Consider the following 5938-nt stretch of genomic DNA (forward strand, 5'->3'; position numbering starts at 1 on the left):
AGCAACCACATGTTGCAACTGAGCCTTGTCACCAATTTTTTTTTGTTTAAACATTGATGTGTCAAAATATATATTAAAACTAATAAAATAAAATTCACAAATTCGGTTTTAAAAATGCATTTACCAAACTAACCTTCACACAACGGCAACCCGGCATCTAATTGTATAGTCGAGTAAGTCTGGATATAGAATTCGTGGACACTAAGGAGAATCTCGGCACTAAACCTCTATCGACTCCTAACCAATTTAAAAAGGATGGTTTGCTTAAACTAATGATTTACTAAGAAAATAAAAGGCAACTAGGAGAACATCTAAATAAACCAAAGGGAATCAGATGGAGAAAATAACCACCCAGGTGTTGAATCCTCTTGGCTGGAATGACTAAATAGGATAACTCCACTTATGAAAAGTACTATACACTAAATGGACTAATCCCCCGTTAAGAATGCACTTAGTCAGGTATAACCTAAGGCCATGGGTCCCGCTGTTTGGTTACCCTAGATCCTATCACAAGGAAGAATCAACACTCGCATGAAGTGCTAGAATAGACTTGTTCACACTAAGGCTTGTAGTCTCACGATAGAAGAAGGCTAATGCTCTAGACATATATTAACTCTCTAAACCGTGAAACAAACTCTAATTAGTACCTACTTATAACAACCAAATCGCAACCGACTAAATAAACGCTCTAGCGATTTACAATCTATCCATCAAGTGAAGATGAACAAGTTCCTAGATCCTTTTATTCAGGCCTATTCCCAAAGCAATACATCCAAATAAACAATTATATTACTATTTTTTATGCGGGGCAACTTCATAGAATAGTAACCAACTTTCAAGAGTGTTCCAATTAGGTCACTTAACTTTAAAAAGTGTTCCAATTAGGTCACTCAACTTTCGTGTTTGATTAAATTAAAAGTTTTAACATGTTTTTTTAGCCAATTTCTTTTCTGTTTCACATAGGAAATCTTTTTACTTTTTTTTGAAGTTGACGTTGAGTGGCGACGTGAATTTTATTTTTTATTTTTAAATTTTAATATAATTAATGTTTTTTTAAAATTTTTAAATTTAACTACATATATTGCAAATTCCGACACCCACATCTTATCATCCATTTCTTTCTTGACGTACACAAAAATCGGTGAGACTTGATTTGAAGATTTAGTGACCCGATTTGGGAAAAATATGTATCGGTGACCTAATTGAAACACTTTTGAAAATTGGTTACTATTCTATAAGATTTTCCTTTTTTTTATGCTACCCTTTAAGATCTCAAGCGCAAGATTAAAAAGTGTCAATTTGACAATCTAAATATAACTAAAATCAATCAAGGAGCAAGTGTGCTATACATATCTTATACTTCTTGTCTTCTTTACCTAAGTGCTGTATTAAACAGGCCACTTAAAAGAATTTAAACAAGTTTTATAAACGAACGACAATGTATTTGAAATAGTAAGGTGAGAGAGACATTTGCTTTGGGACGAAATTCCACTTAGCAAACATCTTTTTATCACAAATATGGTTAGTGCTCTTTCCATACGTAATCAAAATTATGCGATTGTGACTTCGTCAATTGTAAATGATACAACTTTAATTTTTTATGTGATAATAAATTAATTTTAATTATATTCTTTTAACAACAACGTATATATAAAAACTAAATGTACATGAAATTTAAACGTTATTTTAATAATTAATTATTAATATAGATTAGTGTAATACATTAACCTAAATTTGTATCAGTGTGTGTTAGTTAAGCGGACACAAACTAATGATTTCTGGCCAAGTGGTTGAGATGAGACATCAAAAGAATTCATTATAAAAAAACATAGAGGTTTTGAGATAAGGATACTACGTATACATGAGATTGGACTGAATAAGAAATGAGGTTATAAGTGAAAGATTAGGGGTCGCTAGTATTTCGGATACGATCAGGGAGGGAAGATTGGGGTGGTTTGGGTGCAGTGGCGGACCCAGGATTTTTTGACAACGGGGTCCCGTTATTTTCGGCGTTCAAATTTTTTGGTCGGTCGTTGTTTGGGTCGGGTCTGGTCGAGTGGAGAAACATAATAGAAAACAATATCATTATAATAAAACACACACAATACGATGTCATTCGAAACGATAAGAGAAAACATTACAATCATGATATGAACAAGTTACATGCTTCCATCTGCAAAATCAAAGCTTTGCCATTACGAAATAGAAAGTAAATAAATACAGGCTCCAAATATTCCTTTTGCTACTAATTTAACATGACTAAACCCATTTTAGATATTTACCACGTTTCTCACAAAATTCCTCATACTCGTATATAGCTAGACCATCTAAGTTATGCTTAATTAACTTATTATGTTACAACTCTATTCAACAAGAGTCTAGTGGTCAAAGCCAGTTTCGACCTGAACAAAATTAAAATTTTGAAAAAAAAATCGTTTTAACCCGAGCCAAATTGAAACACTCTTAAATGAATCATTTTGCACGATCTAAACCGTGCTACTCTCCTCAAACCCTAACTCCATAGCATGGCTCTTCTCTAAATCTATAATATATATGTGTGTGTATATATATATAACAATACCCCATCTTCAAACCCTTTCCCCATTCTTTTCAATGATTCTTGCATAACTAACCTTAAAATTAAGTTTTTGACATAACAAAGTCGTAATCTAACAATAATATACAACATACAGTTACTAATCTAAGTAAATAATTGCATAAAATCAATCAATTGGATATCTTTATTTTATGGAGCAAGTGTTTAAAATTACCTGAAAGTTGTGGCAAAATCAGAAAGCAATGAAGACAGAGGAGCGCAAAGGGATGGATGGTGGCTGAGAAGGGCGGCGGCGGGCCGGCGGCAGGTGGTGGTTGGTGGCGGTCTTGCGGAGGCTTGAGGAGTTGAGGTTGAGCAACAACGTTCAGATCTGTTCTGGTTGATGTTATAAACTTAAAAAACCCTAATTATTATATTGACTATTTGACTAAAAAAGAAAATAGCAAAAACATAGAAAAAACGGATTGTGGATGAGACTCGAACCTGGGCCATTCCACACCCAAAACAAGGATATTTCCCAGCAGAGCAGATCTGTAACATTGTTATGGGGTCCAAGTGATAATTTATATGGGGTCCTTCAAAAATTTTCTATATCGCTTCTAAATAAATTTTAAAAAACATTGGTGTCCCGGGACCCCGACGGCTACTATGTAGGTCCGCCCCTGTTTGGGTGTGTGAATAGGAGACCAATGACAACGTCTCTTAGATCTGTGGAAACCCTATTTTTGGAGGGGTAGAGACAGACCAAAACTAACTTGGGATGAGCGATTAGGCATAATTTACTAGACTTTCACCTCTTCTATGCATGATTTTCTAGTCGTCTATGTTTCTTTTTTTTTTTTCTAAGCAATAGCTTTTTCTAACTGCTGGTGGCTGTTGCACGTTACTTTCAGTAGTCATTTTCCTTTGTATATTTTATATGTTACTATTGTATTTTTGTGTCACGTCTTCAATTGTTGGTAGTTAGTATGGATATATTGGTAGTCATCTGCATGTTGATATTGTTTCTGTTACATAGATTCATGATCTGATAGATATTTTGCACTCTTTGTGTCTAGCACGTCTTTCTTGTCCATATATCATGTTTGGAGTCGGGAGTCTTACTGGAAAGCAGTCTCTTTATCATTAAGTTAGAGGTATAGTCTGTCAACATCCCACTCTAACCTTTTTAATATCTTTACTATGTGTGTAATTGTATTTTATATGATTGTTGTTTTATATAAACAAGCATACCCCGAAATAATGAATATGTATATCTATGTAAGAGTCATGTGCATAGGCCGGTCTGGCTTATCAACTTCCCTGATAAAATGCAAATCTAGTGCAATTTTTTTCATTGTTTGTTTTATGTATTCGGATACTCTAATCAAATATTACAATAGCGTTAGATCCAAAAGAAAAATTGAAATACCCTTAAATTTTCTTCTATATCCGTCACTGGCCACATGGACATGTTTGTCGGACAAGTGGTCCAACTTGATTCGTGCTTGATTCTTGTTTGTTTACCAATTGAATCATTACACCTTGATTAAATTTTATTTACCTATTTGAAACCGGCCCAAAAAGTAAAAAAAGTAATTTAATATGTCTAGCTTGTTTGAAATTAACCTTTACCACATAAAAACAATATTTTAAGTCTTAAATAATATTGCATAAAATGATAAGTGCGTTAAGATATCTCTTATCTTTTTTTAACTAAGATAAAGAATTAATTTGCTTTTAAGCATAAATGGACATAAATCAATAATTGGTAAATGATACTAGTGGCGTATATAGTATTTTTAGGAAACACGACTCAAACCACTTTGAAGTAGAAGATTAATCAGCCACAAACACCAAAACGATATCTTTCTAAATGCGCTTACATCACCCACACATAAGCCACCAAAAGAAAGTATTTAAGATAATTTTATTAATAACCATGTTATCTTGTATAAAAATAAAATAAAAAAAAAGGTAAATTGGATATTAATAATCTCAACTAACTGTTATTGGTCAATAATAATCTTAACTTAGTTTATTTGCCAATGATGATTCCAAATTTAAAAAAAATGGCTCTCAATGATCTCCCGTTAAAAAAAAAACTTAATGGCGCTAAATTTTTTTGAATTTCAAACTGATTTTTCAGTGCTTTAGATGGGAGTGGAATACGAGTCGATTGATGTAAAACTTAGCTCGAAATGATGTTTCAACAACTTAACTTTTTGTTCATTTGAAGTTCAAACACTTAATTTGAAGAACTAATCAGCGTATCTTTTCTAGCTAAGTTTTACATCAATCTACTTGTATCATTCTTCCGATCAAAAGCTCTAAAAAATCAGTTTGAAATTTAGGTAAAACTTAACATTGTTAAGTTTTTTTTAACGAGGACCATTGAGAGCCAATTTTTTTTATTTAGGACCAGCAGTGGCATTAAACTAAATTGGGATTATTATCGGCCAATAACAATTAGTTGGGATTATTAAAATCCAATTTGTCAACAAAAAATATCTAGTAATTAATTAAATTTACTGCCAATTCATATGAACATCAGAATATCTAATTTATTTTTCTTCACTATTCTTATATTTGAGACATGTTTTTTTTTAATTACAAAAGTTTAATTTTTTCCATAAAAAATGTCTCTTAAAATAAACTCCTTTTGATTACAGTCTTTAACTTGAAAAAAAAAAAAAAAAAAAAAAAACTAAATCAGAACAAAGTATATTAACTTCATTAACGGTGGAGTATATTGGGTTGGCCCATTTATAAGGATGGTTAAAAATTTTGAGAATGTGGTTAAAATAAAGTAACTAACAAACGGCCTTTTGTCATGTCAAGGTATACTTCTAAAGTAAAAGACAACAATTTCTAAAAAAGCACTCGACAATGTGTGCGTTTTTTTTTTTTTTTTTTTTGGAGGGGGGGGGGGTCTTTGATAGTGAAACTGTTAAAAGTCGAAGCTTGGAATCGTATCACGAAGACAAGACAAAATACAACCATAATCAAAATCCATACCACATATACTACTATCTCGTAACATGTGGTCATGAAGAACCCAAGATTGGACCCTCGAGACTACAAAAGCATAGAATGAAGTCTTTACTTTCGAATACTTCCCAAGCCACTAAACTTAATAGGTAAGGGGTCACTAGAGGTCTCCAAAGAAATGACCTCCATAAACGTCATGTCTTCAAGCACTTGGCGCAATCCTTTTTAAAAGAACAACACCACTTTCATTGTGTGTACCGGTTGGCATGTCCTCAAGCTAATAAAATTGGCAATGCCTATAAAAGATCGAAGCAAGAGTCGCTCAATTTGTGGGTCCCATAGTTTTTTGAAAAAGACTCATCAAATCAACAACAATAACAGCTCTCTCTTTGCCAACCCACTAATAAACCC

The sequence above is a fragment of the Bidens hawaiensis genome, unplaced genomic scaffold, assembly GCF_021521415.1.
Source record: "Bidens hawaiensis isolate Kalapana, Puna unplaced genomic scaffold, B.hawaiensis_p1.1 tig00032417_1, whole genome shotgun sequence".
Taxonomy (NCBI): Eukaryota; Viridiplantae; Streptophyta; class Magnoliopsida; order Asterales; family Asteraceae; genus Bidens; species Bidens hawaiensis.